The sequence below is a fragment of the Protopterus annectens genome, chromosome 8.part0 (assembly GCF_019279795.1).
Source record: "Protopterus annectens isolate FY-2018-M chromosome 8.part0, PAN1.0, whole genome shotgun sequence".
NCBI classification, from domain to species: Eukaryota; Metazoa; Chordata; order Ceratodontiformes; family Protopteridae; genus Protopterus; species Protopterus annectens.
In genome coordinates, this window is record NC_056741.1 from 1,577,512,866 (window position 1) to 1,577,530,760 (window position 17,895).

Here is a 17,895-nt window from a genome sequence, read left to right on the forward strand (position 1 = left end):
CTAAATGGCAAGATGACTACTATGAAACCACAAATGAACAGACAGTCAGATCAGAGATGAAAAACTCTAAGTAACCACATGTCTGTCAACAGAAAAATGTCAGACCAAAGCAAATTAAACCCACTTAAGTTCAGGGGCTGCTCCTCACACACTCCTCCTAACTAAATATACCAACTCTGTGATTGCACTACAGTTAGGAAAGGGGTAAAGCTCAGCATGGTAGCCAAGTGGTTCCTTTCCCACAGTAACTTTCCTGTCATCTGAGTGTTCGCTAAATTGGGGTTTCGGTGAAGTCATCTCGGTATTTAGAGATTCAGGTAAGTGGGTTTTTGTTCTTCTAAGGTAGACCCATAGATATATATAATATGAATTTATCATTGCAATCAGAAGAGCTCATGATGCAAGTGATTTCTAACCTCCAGACTCAGATTAATCAGGTCCTCCAAACATTTAAAAATTTCATAGGAATTTTGATTTTTTTGTGCTGTTGCACTAGTAATGCAAATGAAGAGTAAAATGGCTAACAGACGTAAGTGAGAATGAATAGTTATTATTTACTTTTTAATTTATGGCTTGGTACCATTTTTCACCTAGAAATATGGAGAAGTATTATTAAAAACATAAATATAACTGAAGGAGCTGCATGCAGTGTTCTGATTTAGATCTTTGCAGTCTTGTTTCTTTACTGAATTTAGAGAGGCTGGTTGATTTTATGTACTATATGGGTGTGTTTTAGTGGGGTTGTGAATTCAATTCAGTTGTAACTTTCAAGCACAGGTAAGATTTTACTGTAGGTAACGAGAACCCTATATAAAGAGATATATTTTTTTCTGGAATAAGTTAAAGAATTGATCAGTTTCATGTAATGTCTTTAAGATTTGTTTTTATTTCTAATAAAATGTTGTTCATCTGCATGGATCCACAAAGTGTGGTATTTCAGCAACTGATGATTCCATTGTTGCAGATTATTAGCCCAGTTTTAGCCTTTTATTTCTTTTCTGTATATCAGAACAACAGTATGTTATGGAAGTATGCCAAGAGTGTTTAAGTTGTACTTAGTTGTTAGACTCCAGAGGGTTCTCTGGTTAATGGATGCCACTGTATAGAAGGACAGTGTTGAAGCTGTAATTAATTATTGTAATTTTGGGGACACCTACTTCTCACTGGGTTTTAGAGAGCACTATAGGCCTGCACATTAAAACAAAATGGCAGGTACTGTATGGTTTGATAGACCCATAATAACATCACAGACCACAGCTCACCAGTCCTCCAGTCAATTGAACCCAGTCCACTGAAACTCAACTACACTCAAACAGCTTGTAGCAAAAATAAACAAACATGGAAGCCAACAAACAAACTGAAACATGAATAAAAATTGCCTACCATTTTCTCAGGGGAACTAGCCCTCCTGTACCCACAATGTAAGACAACAGTGCCCTCCACATTTCCTGATTCTTATCTATAGACTCTCCAAGGCTGTACCAACATGGAGAAAAGACAACAATCATTACACTGTAAAAGTGGCCACGCTCTGTCCCTCTCATTTACATAATCTCAGGGAAAAGCCAAAGTCAAGTCAAAACTAGAATTCTGTAGCACAGTTCTTATTATCCATAAAGTCACCTACATGTAGAACAAAAAGCAAACTGTAAGTACAATTTGTGCTAGGGGCAAGCCTTCCCTACAACCCGAGTGTCTAACATCTATATACTAACACCACCATGAAACAGCAGCGAGGAAAGAAGAAAATTCACAATAAACCACAGTGCAGTCTAACACAAACAGCAATCCTGTAGTACCTACAAGTCAAAGTACAACCTACAACAAAATGTACATTTGAGCAGTTGTGTATTGGATCTTAGAACCCAATGATCTGTCATGTATCACATACAAGGAAAGCCCACCTCAACAAGACAAACCTAAAGAAATGGGAATTGAAGAGAAATAAACCATGGCCTTCTCACTGGGGATCAGTTCTGAGATGTTTATCACATATATTCAGGGAAACTTGCATTTTTTTGATTTTTACAGATCTGACATATAAGCTTATTTGTGAGATTTGGGTGGGCCGGATGATACAGTTTGTATTACTTATAAGATTTTGCACGTACTGTGCATTAGAAGTTGAAGACATTATGTGCATGATTATTTAAAATAGGAACTCTTTCTTTTTATTTACATATTATTTTCTTCAGTGGTCAGCTTTTTTCCTTTCCTAAACTTTTAAGGTATTGTAAACTGGTATTACAGTAAAGATCCAGAAACAAATGAGATAAGAAAACTCACTTTATTTACAACATAAAACAAAGCTTTCAGGAATAACCCTTCCTCAGTGTTAGTTAATGCTATTAACTAACACTGAGGAAGGGTTATTCCTGAAAGCTTTGTTTTATGTTGTAAATAAAGTGAGTTTTCTTATCTCATTCGTTTCTGGATATTTTACTGGCTCTGAATAGAGAAGATTTAAACCGTGGTTGGAGTACTTTTTTATTTATTACAGTAAAGATATCATAGCTAGTAAGAAGTCTTTTTTCTTAGTTAAAAGATGCTGAATTATTGCAAAGGATGTTGGTTTGTGAAAAGATTTTTGCCTGTAAGAATAAAATGCTTTACTTGTTTACTTACTGCTGTTAAACAGCCCTGATCTCACCTGCCTGAATTAATACTATTTGTTATGTCATAGTGTCAGTGGAATACAAATTTGCAATGCTGAAAAAATAGAAAGACAATGGCAGCATTTAACCTTCCATAAAAATTTCAATATGTTGAGGAAGTCATGAAATTTAAAGCAACTTTTGCCTATTTGTGAATTCCAGAGGGAGTTATAAGTGATAAAAAACCCAAGTTCTCCAGCACTAAATTTCATAACCTGACATATCAGCTTGATTTCTGATTTATTATTAGTCACTCCCAAAGACCTCAAAGCAATGTTCATACTAAGAAGGCAGTGCAAATTGCAAAGATGATCCTTTAACAATATGTGTCTCTTTTTACCTGTATGTGTTATATGTCAGCTCTGTGCAACATTACTCTGGCTATCTCAGTGAAATTCCTCACAAATAAAAAAAAAAAAAAAACTTAGAACTTTCCACACATTAAAAAATAACCTTTAATCTAGGAGATCCAAATAATACATGTCAGACTGAAGAATGCAACTGAAAGCAAGACTCTTTCCTATTACTAAAATTGATGCCGTGGTTTATCATTCCTATTACTAAAACTGATGCTGTGGTAATCTATTACTAAAATTGATGCTGTGGTATATCATTCCTATTACTAAAATGGATGCTGTGGTACTAGACTTCTTCTAGGGCTGCATCCTGGGGACACTGTCCTTTCAAAGACAGATCGAGAAAATACATGGAACCAACTTCCTGTGACAGTGGATGAAAACAACTGACCAAGATCTTACCTTATCAGAGCAACACAGAGAGAAATAACACAACTAGCATCATATGAAGACAGTGTGTTCCCATTAGCATACAGATGGGACAGGGTCTTTGCTCTCTAACAATGTCTAACAGACCCCTGTGAAGTAAAACAGCTCAAATGAAGAATGTCCCACCACTTATGTGTGGCAATCGAACCCAGGCCAGGAAAGGAATCTATAGCCAGCCAGTCTGGCTGAATCAGAAAGTCAGTTGCAAGAGTGGCTCTATAAGTGTCTCATTTTTTTCTATCTCTGACCTTTAGTTAAAATAAAAGTAATGAACTGGGTAAATGTTCAGTCCTAAGAAAGAAAAGTTAATTTTAACTAGTATAACTACCTTTTTGTAAGTAAAAGTGTATAGCATTTGGAAAGGGTTGTGTACTGGTATAATGGTTAAGGTGATTACCTCATGGTTAAGAAGTTTACAGACATTAGGCATAAGGTTTGATTCTCACCCTTGGTCATTGCCTGGATTTTATTGTCACAGTTCATGTTTAGTGATAACACCTGTGACACTACCAGCCCAGCTATATGGAATTTTGCAGATAGTCGTGTGTCATTTGTGAATATTAATATGATTCTTATGCTTGTCTTACAAATGTAAGAGTATATGTTATGTGTATATTAAACTACTGGTGCAGAAGTGTGTGTTGAACTGTATCTTATGTACTGAGCTTCAAGAATGTAACCACAGTGTACCCTACTGGAAAAGAACAGAAATGTATCTAAACTATATACCTGTGCAAATGTATGTTTTGATAGTAGAAGCTGGAACATGTAGAGTTAACTTGCAAAACTTCAAGAAAATAAATGTAAAAGTAAAGTGTTTTATGATTGTGTTATCTTTCAGTAAGCAGACACAATGTATAGAGCTAGAGGTTTTCCTATTGTCTTGAAACAGAAATAATCACTAGGTTCCAATGTAAAAGTGTTTAATTGCTTTACAGCTTCCAGTGCTGAGCAGACATCTGAGAGATATGTATTTTTCACATAGAAATGTTACATTTTGTTAATTTTCTGTTAGCCTGGGAACTGAAGGCAGGTGACAAAGAGTGATGTCATCCATGCTAACCCAGTAGTAATACTTGATATTAATTTAAGAACTCTCTCAGACAGGGAGACTGGGCAGTTTGTATTTGTCTTGGACCCAGAAACATACATTCATCACTTCTGCATCTGCCTTGCTCTGTAAGTAAGTCTAAGGTACAATAATTTCTTTTAGAGATAGATGGTAATATAGTAAGATTAGTTTACCTGTTTCTGTATTTACTTGAGACTGTCCTCCAATGTTGTTTTAAAATATTTCATGTGATTCTGAATTCTGTAGTTACTGTGTTGATCAAGTATTGTCTTGTTTTTTATTATGTATTATTAAATATATTTAAACATATCTTTGTGGCTGATATTTGTGAGACATGTTTAAGCTCTTGGAGTACTTGCATATGTATTTGGTGACACTGTATAGGCCACTCCAATAGCCTTGCTCTTGGTCACACTTACCATTTGGATAATAGTAATATTACACAGTAAGATTGGTCACCCTTTGTAAGGGCCTTTGTAGTAGCTGATATGTAAGGGTTGGCGGAAGTGACAACTACCTTATAGTCTGGGCAGAAGGGGCATAGATAGTAAACTTATGCCAGCCTTCTCCAGGTGTGTGTGTGTGTTTGTATATAAATCAAATCTCAAAGTGTGTGTGTGTGTGTCAGCTACTTGGGCAGGAACATGAAGCACTGGTTGGACAGAGAGGGTGCTGGAAGTCATGTCTTGACCCCTCAACTGAGAAGTTAATCCTATAGCTCTGCCAATGTGGAGTCTTATTGGGGATCTGGAGAAAGAGAGAGAAACCAGCCCCCAGACTCACTGTGATCTCTGTGTGCTTTTAAGGGAAATTGTAATTTACTGAGTGTGTACTTGTCATCTTCCCATTGTGTACATCCCTCACTGTTGCCAGTAGTGAGGATTGAGGCTTATTGATTACTGGACCAGTGCAGGGGAATCACATATTAATTGGTGGCAGTGGTGGAATACCCACATCAGATATTAATTGGGTGATAGTGGTGAGATAGCCACATCACTTATTAATTGGCTTGCAAAATCATATGGGGTTATGGATAGAGTAGTGGGGGGATCTAATAAGGATGAAAATGATATAATAGAGTATGCATTATAATAGTAAAAGAAGGAAAATGAAAATTGTATATTTGTAAATTTGTAACTATGCAAATAAGTAAATATGCATATATTTTGTAATTTTTTTTTGTGTGTAAATAAGGACCCCTACTCTTTTTAATAAGTGCCAAAAGATCTTTTATATCCACCTGAGCTACCAACATTTCAGGTTGATGAAGCATCCATTTAATGTCTAATCAGAAGGATAACACACTCAGGAGGGCAGCACCCCACTTTGCTGCACTGCAGAGTCAGTATTGGAATATTAATCCAACTAAAGCTGAGAGTGTTATGTACCTGTTGAACTACTGAGACTGTCATCAACCATTAGTTTCACTCATGTACTCATATGATTTGAATAAAACATCACTGAGATATCAGAGCACAAGGAGAGCAAGTAATATTGAATGATACACTTTCTAGAAACTCCATGATAGAGTTTGCTACCAGAGAAGACATGATTGCCTATGTGCAAAATGTCATGCATAATCAGCAAATTGGACATGCTCAATAAATATACGACAAAGAAATGGACTTACAAGTAGTCATTGCTTGCATCAAAACTAGGTCACCTAAGAAGGCAACACAGACAAAGCATCTGATGCATATGTGCCCAATTGCCAGAATAAAAATGACTCTTGTTGTACCAGGTGCTAACTTTACCGAGAGCTGAAGTCCTTAAAATTCATGTGGGTTATCATTGGTGGATCATTTGCAAAGAGAAAGGACCATGTCTGTGTTGTAGCCAAAAATAAATTTGGGTATTCTACCAAAATATTCTGTAGATGTAAAAATAAAATTAACTCATTCAATCCTATAGCACCTTTTTAAACTTCCAGCTGACATCCATAACTCCTTGTGGCATCCATATCATTTTCAGTCTGGCTTCTTTAACTAGGTAACTTATCAGCTAGTAATAGGCAGTATTAGAGACAGCAAGGCTTTATAAAAAATGACACTAAGATTGTTTATCTAGGATGTACAGCAGTGAAAAACATAATTACTGTTTCCCACTTATTCATATTTTCATATTTATGTTCATATTTTCATAACTGAGTGATCTGCATGGTATTAAGGGGTATGGTGTGAAATACTGTGGTAGAAGACTGGACAGTTTTTGTCAATGTCCATTTATACAGCACATATTGCTAGTTGTTTGTTAGTAATTATGAAAATAAGCAGTATTTATATATGTACTTTACATTTCAAAAAACAAATAACTTTAAAACTAATGTGTGGCATGAGGATATGTTGTTAAAGAAAACTGTATTTGATATTTGCACTGTAGGTTGCTCATCCAGAGAAATATCCAGTGTTATTTATATTGCTAATTATACCATTAAGGATATGTTTTCATATGTCTGTAAATATCTCGATAAATACACAATCAGCGAGAAATTTTTTACTATCACGTGAAAGCTTATGTCTGGTTAACAAAAGTGCTCTAAAAGTATACGTCTAGATTGAGTCGTTTCCAAGATATGACAGCTTGTTTTTTAAAGTTTATCAAAAAATATCATTCTGGGTTTGTGTGAATTCCTTATATATTGCTGTATTTTTGAAAAAAACATTAATACACTGACTAGTATCACTATAAAAAATAGCACTGCTATGTGTGCAGTTTTTGTTTCTAAAGTATTTGCATTTGTTCACATTACGCCTTTTAAGATAATTTGTCAGAATATGCTCTGGAATGCAAGGATGTGTGCAGGCTGCTAGGGGTGTGACATTCCACACCACATACGTGTTAATGCATGAAAACTAACAAATACCTCAGGGATGCTTAGGACAAGAAACTAAATTAATTTATTATTTAAGTGTTTTCATTCTCAACAAATACACAAAAACTTCATCAGAACTTATGTTAAAATATCATGTGGCACATCTGATGCAATGATTTAGGGAATGTTTTCTAACCTTCACCAGCCAGTTGCCAATTCATTTTTTTTCTGGTCTCTAACCTATCCTTTCAAAAAAAACCTCTGTCAAATTTAGGAACCATTTCAAGTATAAAAAAATACAAACTTTGTAAAATTAGAACAGATTGTTGAGTGTTTATGCAATACATGGGTTGTATTGGCAGCCATACAACCTGATTTAAACTATACAATTTCAATTGGTACTATTTTACATATAAAGTATTCTAAACTTTAATTAAATAGATACTGTAGAGAGAGATTTTCCAAAGAAGTTTTTGTCTTAAATAATATAGTGAAGTTTCCTAAATGAATAATAAACATCAATTTTTAATTTTTATTTCAGTCTTACTTAAAAAAGTATTTTTTTTTATTTGTAGATATAGGTTGTGTGATAGATTGAAGTACTTATTTGTGCAGCAGTAGTTGTGTCTACAAATTAGTTCTGATGAAGTTCTCATATGTTTGTTGAGAATGAAAGTGTTAATTAATACATTAATTTAGTTTCTTGAACTGAGCGTTACTGAGGTATTTGTTAAGTTTAAGTTTATTTTTACATCTGTAGAATTTTTCCCAGTATTGCTAAAGCAGTGACAGTGTGTCAACTCTGAATAGAAAATAAGAAAAATAGTGGAGAAAGCTGCTTAACATTGTATCCTTGCCAAAGGGAACATGGTAGAAAACTGCAGTTAACCTATATGAATATGATGGAACAAATATTTTGGTGGTAGCAGATTACTACTCCAGGTACACTGAAACAGCTCCCCCACTTACAACTAAGAGTCAACAAGCAACATTTCAATTCAAGAGAATGTTCTGAAGGTGAAGGGTGCCATATAATTGATAACAGATGATGGAAGTCAGTCTGTATCTAGCAAATTCCAAAACTTTACTAAAGAGCCCTCACTGCACTCAATTAAATGATTCTGCAAAGCATTACTGACAGCTAGGAATTTTTTTAGTCAAATGAATCAAAATATTATCTTAATGCCTCACAGAACTCATTTGAATGATGGAAGTCCATCACAGAAAACATTTGAATCGTGGAAGTCCATCATAGGTAATGCAGCGCAGACAGATCCAAACAAATGTTCTAGTGCTTGAATAAAAACTACTGCCAAAAACTACTACATATGAGATGCTGAAGAAAAGTGACCAAAGGCCAAAACTGCATGTAAATGCAACCATGAGAGAAAGTATTCTACCCTCATTCTACCTGGTTTGTAACCAAGCCGAGCAGCTTGCTTGAAGTTTGATGGGGGGTGGCAGACAACAGATATAATAGAGGGAAAGCCCAATAAAAAAGGCTACGTGTAATCAAAAAAGATAATGGAAACAAAGTAAAGAAAGAGATGACACATCTTGGGCATACCTGGGATGTCTGAACCAGAAGAATGACTGCCTGATCTGAGGGGACAGATGTCTGAGGTGGAGATAATAAGGCCCACACCAAAAGACAACTGCCAAGTCAAAAAGAGTAGTTACAGCCATCCAAAAGTCGGATGAGATAAAAGATTCTTCATCTGAAAGGATAAAACTAAGCCACAAGACTAGCAATAATGTAACCAAGAGATGCCTTAACAAGTGAGCACGCTAATAATGATGCATCTGAAAGAAGTTATCCAATAGTTAATCAAATTATATATGCAGCACTGGGAAGAAACATTTAATACGACAGACTTACAACAGAAGTAACACTAATTTTATTTTTGTAGTTTTCCCGCCTTTCTTGAACTACTTAAAGAGGAATTCAAGTGTGGTACCAAGCTTTCAACAGACAGGTAAGTAGACAAATGACTCTCTTTTGAAAACTGCTATTACAGACTCCAACTTTAAAAGAACTTATTAATGTTTTATTCTTTGCATCAGAGTAAATCCAGGAAAAGCTTGCTAGCAATGATATGCGCCTGAAGGACAATAAGCAAAATGTTTTAAAGTTGTACTAATTTTCATAATATATGCATGCATTGACCAAATACCTCAAATGTGTTTTTAAGTGTGCATGCGTGATAAAATGAAAAGTTATTTGTCCATAAAAAAATATGTGCATGAAAAGTATTCCTAAAGCAATGCAAAATAAATAATGTCTCTTTCCATGGGAAAATCTAATTTGTTTTCAAAGAAGGGAAGTGTGCTGATATTAGACCACTAGATGATCTCTGCAATCAGCAAGACATTGATGATGTAGTCTATCATGTTTGAAAAATAGGTTATTTATCCAAAATGCACATGGAGCTATGATATCTGTACATGAAAATGCTTTGTGCTGAGTGTAATATTCTGTCATGCTTATCATGAGACTAGAAAATAAACAAAAAGCACTTTCTCCCACAATCCCTAGTTTGTGTGCATCCAATCATGACAGTGTTTTTATAATTATTTATTTATTTATTGACATTTGTTGATCGGGAAAGTTCACTGGGTCAGGACCCCATTTTCAATGGAGGCTTGGAGAGAAAAGCTCCACAATTAATACAGTCAAATAAAAATACAGACACTTCATAAAAAATGTTAAAAGCAGAAATATGCAAAAATTTTAAAAAATTTAAAAAAATTATAATTGGTAGTATAGTACAAAGCTTGAGTTGTTTCTTTTGGCATTGCATGAAAAAAAAAAACATGGCAGTTTTTGCCGAACAATTATAGTGGTAATAGAGCTGTGTTGCTGTCAGGGTAAAAGTTATTTTGAACTATGGAACTGCGTTATAAATAAGTAATGAAGGTTTTATGGTGGTTTGTTTGATTTGCATTGGCATTTGAGGTTATGCAGGAAGTAAGTTGTTAATGTTACTTCATATGTCTTTATACAGTTTATTTGGGTAATATGGGAGGGTAAGGAGTTTCATTTTTTAGCAATGCTATGGGAGAACAAGCACTGTCCAGCCCATTTGTTGGGCTTGGTTACACTTAGTAGCAATTTGTTGGAGAATCTTAGGGTACGTGAAGAAATATAAGTTTGTAGTATTGATGAGAGTGCTGAGCAGGTATTTGGTTTATAAATTAGTTTATGGGCTAGCATTACTTGGGTAGAGCAAAGATAGTTTGGAAAATCTAACCAGTTCAGTTCAGAGATTGCTTGGCAGTGGTGTGAGCGGTTAGGCTTTCCTGAGGTGAATTTAGCTGTTTTATAGTATCAAGACTGACGTTTTTGCTGAGGGATGAGTGAAGGTTATTAAAGATGGCACTAATAAAGAAGAGCAGGGAAAGAGTAAGGTACTTGTCAGTTTTGTTTTGGTGTTTTTGTCCATGTAAAGTTTATGACGATACAGTTTGCCATGTTTAAAGTGTGTTTTCTTTATTGCGTTGAGAATGTGTGTTTTTAAAGGTGAGTTTGTTATCAATTGTAATGCATAGTATTTTGGTAGATTTTGCTATTTCTATTTCAGTTCTGCCTTTAGATAAGATTTTGAAGTCTATATCTGGTGGTTTTGAAGAGAATAATAGAAGTTTTTTTTTTTTTTTTTTTTTTACGTTTAGTAGCAGTTGTGAATTGTTTGGCCATGATTCAATCTCTGTAAAAGCATTTTGAGTAACTGTGAGGAGGTCAGAGAAATTGTTTGAAGTAGCGATTATTGTTGAATCGTCGGAGTATTGGATAATCTTACCTAGTTGAGATACTTGTGGAGGTCATTAATAAAAATGTTGAAGAGTAATAGTCCCAGAATGGAACCCTGTGGGACTCCTATGCTGCTTGATAGATAATCAGATTGGACATTATGTCAATTTATAGATTGTTGTCTATTGTTTAGGTATAATGTAAACCAGCTGAGGGATTTGGGGATGCAGGCAAGTTAGCCATGGGGCGTGATGCACTTTTGTTCGCTTGATATGTATGGGAATTAAGCTATTAAGAGTATCCAAGAAGAGCTTATTAAAGTAATTAACTGCCTCGTCTAGGGGGAGAATTTTTAGTGGGGAGCCAGTTATGGTTTTTTAGAATGCTTGAGAATTTATTTTGGTCAAAGTGGGTGATATTTCTGTATGTTTTATAGGAGTGTGTACCGACTATATGAGGGTGAGTCCTGTGGGTGTATGCTGGGAGGTGGTCACTTAGAATGTTGGGTAGGGTGCCAGAGTTTGAGCAATTGTTGGGGTGGGTAACTAATATCCAATCTAAGATAGATTCTGATTCTGTAGATAGGCCATGAGTGGGAGTTTTGGTAATCTGAGTAAAGCTGTGAAAATGTATGCTGTTGGTTGGGGAGTTGGAGGTAAGATTTTGCCAATTAATATTTGTATCTCCTAGGATTATAGTTTCATTTGATACGTTTAGGTTTATCCATGATAGAAATTCCTCTAAAATGGGAATGTTCTGGCCTGGGAGGATATAGACTACTGTGATAGGTTTTTATTGTTGTTTATTTGAAGAGTTATTAGGAGAAATTCTAAGTTTTGAAAGGTAGGGTCTGGTTTGGGGTAAGAAGTGAGATTTAGAGAGTTAAGGCAACACCGACACCCTTTCTGTTGAGCCTATCAAAACAAATTATGTTGTAGCCTGGGAGCAGAATTTCAGTATCTGAAATATGTGGCTTTAGTTATGTTTTAGTTACTGTGACAATAGTTGGGGTGTAAGTAGTTAGCCAGGTATGAAATTCAGAAATGTTATTACAGATGCTACAAATGCTTATTGTTATAAAGTGTAATCGGTGTTGTTTGGGGTTTGCATTAGATTTTTGTGGATGGTTTAAATGGGGGTTGGAGTGGATGTCCCCATATTTAGTAATCATCTTAGCATAGTCTTCTTGTCTCTGATCCCTCAATAATGCTTTTCAAGCTTTAAAGTACTTGTGTTGCATGTCTTTGGAATACCTTTGGTTCAGGTGCAAATTCCAAGTGGCAGTCTAAGGAATGTGTACTTATAGGTATACATAAGATTATTAGGTTAACAGCTTAAGACCCCATACAAACCTAGCCAACATAACACAGTTTTACCCAATATATTTCCCATAGGGGCAAGAGGATGACAAGGATTTATGCCTGTGCATTGAGTATCTTACAGATTGACCCCAGCCATAAGGAACATAAGTACTACCCCAGGTGTGAATTTACAAAGCCCATCCATTGATCCAAATTGCATTTGAAAAGGGCCAGGGGCAGGCTCTGCTTAATGTGAATAGGAAGCCTGTTCCAAACAAGAGGCAATCTCTGAGACATATATCTGTCTCTCCAGTATATTTTGTTTGAATCACTGGCTAAGTTTAGATCCCTAGATCAGGTGACACTCATCCTGTTTGACTTGTGGAGGTCCCCTTTAATAACTAGTAAGAGAAAGAGTAAAGAGATAGGGATTTTAGTCTATCCACATAGGGTATATTTTTTACACCCTGTATTTTCTTTGTGAGGAACATCTGAAGTCACTCCATCTGCTGTAAGTGCCTAATCAAGTACATACCAAATGGCATATTGTACTCAGTTATTTGTCTAAAGAGAGCTGAGTGCACCAGGACTATAATTACCTTGTGTCTGGATGCCATATCTTTACCTATACGTTGTGCCACATAGAAGGACTTCCTCACTACTGTGGACACATGGCGGCCAAAGTTCAGGCCACTATCTGTCTGTATACTTAGATATCTCACCTCTGAGTCCAGTCTCAGGGATGTGATATTGATGTTGTAATTTGCAGTGGTTTTTGAATTCCCAAAGGGTATGATAATGCATTTCTTCACATTTAGTTTTAGGCCATGGTTCTGGCACCAATCATTTGTCTGATCTAGACCCTTCAGAAGTATATCTGCATCATTGAGGGATTCAGTGATTGCCCCCAGTTGTAGTCATTGGCAAACTTTGTCATCCAGAGGCCTTCCACATTGGCCTTGATTTCAGAGAAGTACATTCCAAACAGGAGTGGTCCCAGCACTGAGCCCTGTGACACACCACTAGTAACTGGCCTCTTGCTGGATGTCTATAATCCAATTGACTATCCATCTGATGATGTAGGGATGTATACCCAGTTTTGTGCTCCTGGGCATTTAACTTACAAGGACAAGAAATATTTGCACCTGCATGCTACTGGTCATGCATGCCTCCCAATTAATGGAGGAGTAGTGAAAATCACCCATGAGTATGGTAATGGGCTGGATGGTGAATGATTCTAGTAACTTTAGGTATGATGTATTGGTTAATTGGTTCATGGTCAGGGACCTGTATCTAGCAAGAATATGGTAATGGATTATTATCATGGTTAGTTGGACATGGAGTAGCTCAACAATGTCATATTGCTTGATCAGCCTTAAGGAATTCTTATCCTACAGGTAGGTAGATAGATACACTAGCCATGCACTGCCAGAGTGCTATCCATGACTTTGAACCATGTTTCAGTAACTGCAGAGAAGTCAGCATCCTCCAGGGTGAGGAGAGCTTCCACAGAGTACAGTTTCTTGCTGAGACTCCTATATTGAGCAGTAGCACCTTTAGCTTGTCCTGAGTCACATTTATTATGTTGGAAGTTTGTCTGTTTAACAATGCCTAAAAAGGCACTATAGTGGTGGGCACTGTTTTGGTCAATATCAAAAGCCTAGAAGTGACAAGTGAAGACCATCCTGGCATAGAAGCATGGGTTGTTAACCATGTCCTCCCAGGCTGACAAGTATCGGGCCCCTTTGGAATGACACCAGTAGCTAAGACAATTGTTAAAGTTGATCATTTTTTGCTGGTATTGTGGCATCATCCTTGGAGTTGGTAGAATAGTGCTCAGTGCTAGGCTTATACCTGTCCATGGCACATATTCTGAGAGCTCAATCATGTCTCTCTTCATATAGTCCAAGGAGGTACACCTCACGTCATTCATGCCCATGTGAACTATGTTGCTATGGAAATTATCTTATTTGTTTGCATCTAGAGTTTCTGAGGACTGTGCCTAAGAACCCTTTGAGTATTGGTTAAGTTATATATGAGCACCTCTACATATGTGGATATATGCGTGTTGTCCTTTGTGGGTACAGTGAGTGATGTGTGTGAGTCACTGACAACCTGTATGTTGCATTTTGTGTCTGCATGCGAGACACTTTCCTCCAGTGTCAGTGTGTAATTCCATCTCTCATATACTGTATTTGCTTGTTCAAGAATTAAGTGGTTGTCAGTGTACACAAGGCAATTGTTACATTGCCTCAAGATGCCCACGTCCACCAAGCTGGATGCAGAGATAGCATGAAGTGCCCATCCATGATTGCAAGTTCTAATGTGTACTTGAAAAGATAAGAGTGGAAGGTTTCTGTAATCAGATAAAGGAAGAGTGCTTACTTGGTGTAATCTGCAGCTAATCTAACCATTGATGCTACCTAGGGCTAAACCAGATATTCTCTGATTTGCAATAGTCTGGGGTCCTATAATAAGGTAATGTAGAACTAAACAGTCCTAACTAAGCATGTAAATACTGCTCACTACATGAACTAGTTGTGCTGCAAGTAATTTGGGACTGAGGTAATGTTCTGAGGTGTTTTTTATAGGAAAATTTCAACTTGTGGTAATTGCATGTATACAAGGCACCAGTGGTCACCACTGAGCAAAGTGCAGCTTACTATGCTGTAAGGCCAATTGAGTAAGCATAAAATGAGCTTTCCACCAATTGCTAGCTCAGAAAGGTGATATCAGCCCTCTCCTGCAACAAGAGCACAGACTTTCACCCTCTTAATATAAAATGACTGGTTTGGAGCCCAAGTGTTAAGGAACTTCAAACAGATGCCTAAATCTAACTAAGAAACACAAGATGCAGGGCTGGATTTATGAAAGCTTGCACGGAGTTGTAGAGTAGAGTAAGATGTCAAACAGGCAATATGTCTGATGTGTGATCCAGGAACAGCCGGCAGGGGTGTGCACGAGAGCTGCTAAAGCTACTCTTGCACAGACAGCATCATGGTATGCAAATTACCTCACTTGCTGCTGAAAGCTATGCAAATGAGGTAAATTTGCAATCCAGGAAACACTAACCTGTCCGTGGAAGATTAGTGTTATCTGCAGAAATGTACTCCGTTGATAACAGAGTACCGTTCTGCAAATAGCTAAACGGAGTTATGACAGCTCCAAATAAAGGATGCATACAGTTGATGAAGCATGCCAATGGCCAAATATAAGGCCATTAGCATTTATAAATGTTTAAAATTATTAAAATCTAACTTTTTCCCCAATCTCCAATGTTTAAGCGTAGCGCAGCACCATGCAAACGTGCGGCAGTTTAAAAACAAGAAATTAATTTAAAAATAGCCAAAAATAGCCATTTTCACTAAAAAGCTTATCCTGCCATGCAGGTGAATGGCAGGCTGAAGACAACATGGCCACTGAGTACTGGTTGCTAAGGGGGGTAAGCTCAGTGTGAGAGATGTAACCATGCATTAGTAGGCAATCCTATGCAAATGAGGATAAGGATAGTGAATCCCCATTTTCACCAGCATTTGAGCCATGTCCCAAGAGTGTAAGTGTAGGAGTAAGTGAGTAGTAGAGTAGAATATAGGCAACATCATGAGGGGGTGTGTCAGAAAGACTGTAAGCTAATTGGAGCACAGTGTCTTGTGTTTGCCCTGAGTTGCTCAGGATTGCAAGAGGCGTGTCTACAGTTGTCCTTTTTGAAAACCAGAAACCAAAGGTGCACACTGTGAAAATATCTGAAATTTCTTGCAAACGTGCACACAGCATGTGTGGGCGGCACTGCCCCGGGTGGAAACAGAAATGGAAAAGGAAGGAAAAGAAGTAGTAGGAAGTTAACCAAGGAGAACTAGCAGAGCTGCCAGGAGAAATATATTAGCATCAGCCAATTACACAGGCAGCAGACTAGCCCGGCAATTTAAACTCTGCAAACAGCATTCTTCCCTGTTTTTTTCCCAAGAACTCTGCAGCACTGCAGTATACAAAGAGGGAAATCTTAAAAACTTTAAATTCAGGCAAAATGTTAGGGGCTGCTCTTGTTATCATAAACCAACATGTGCAAGGTGCTGAGGGTGGTGATTTTGTGAATGCTGCTGAGCAACCCATAGTGAGGAGACGGAGAAGAGTGTACATACCCAGGGTAACCTACCAGGGGATACATGAGCTGGAGATAGTGGAGCACTATAGGGTGGACAGAGACCTCCTGCAGCAAATTGCTGAGCTGTGCCGGCCACACCTCACACACAGAACCAACAGAGGGGAACCCATCCCAGTGGATACCAAGGTATGTGTTGGCCTAAGAATACTAGTTACAGGTACCTTCCGGAGACCAACTGGTGATATGATGGGGATTTCACAGGCATCAGCATCCAGGGTACTGCACAAGTTCCTGGATGCCATGTCAGCAGATGTTGGTGAGCACGTATATTTCCCCGATTCCCGTGAGGCATCGGCCAGCAATATGCATCTTTTCCACCAAATAGCAGAATACCCTGAGGTAGGGGGTGCAATAGACTGAACGCACATACACATCAAAGCACCACCCGGTGAATGGGGTAGGGTCTAAATCAACCGCAAGGGCTTCCCCTCCATCAACTGCAAGGTTGTGTGCAATGCCCAGGGTATAATAATGAGTGTGTGTGCTGGCAGCCCTGGAAGCTATCATGATTCCCACATCTGGCATCTGACGCAGCTGTGCCAGAGATTTGCCAATGGGGACATCCCTGATAGTCACCTAGTGGGGGATGCTGGATATGCACTGGAGCCGTGGCTGATGACACCCATCAAAAATGCACACACACCTGAACAAGAACTCTATAATGAGGCACATGCACAAACAAGAAACATAATTGAGCATGTGTTTGGGATGCTCAAGTCACGGTTCTGGTGCCTGGACACATCTAGTGGAGCCTTGCAGTACTCACCAACTACATGTACCCAAATTGTCGTGGTATGTGCCATGCTACACAATATGATACTGTGGAAACAGCTGCAGCAGGAACAACATGGGGCAGGGCCAAACAGCCCCCCACCATTGCCAAGGCCTGCACAGGCACAGTGTGACTCAGAGGAGGAACAACCTGAGCCTACCCCAGTAGGCAGAAGGAGGCGTGCCCAGTATTCCCTGGCCTTGGCAAAGAGGCAACGCATAGCACATACACTGACTCAGTAGGAACCCTGGAAATGACACCTCTCTCTGACTCACACATACAGTAAAAGGGATGCGCAACTTGACACTACCTGTTTTCACACATGTATAGGGAGTGTAATATGTGCATCCGACATAGGCAGCCTTGCAGCACCACCTGAGGCATGAGTGCCTATTTTAAGCAATATAAAGCACTGCTAAGCAAATTTTACCAGTATTGAGCATATTTAAATGCAGTTGCGCATAGCTGTGCACTTTGCTAACCAGAGCAATGTTGGCCAATGTCGGGCAAAGTTGAGCAATGTTGGGCAAAGTCGAGTAAACACGCTCACACCTGCTTTACTGTTCCTTAACCAGTCAGGTCTGCC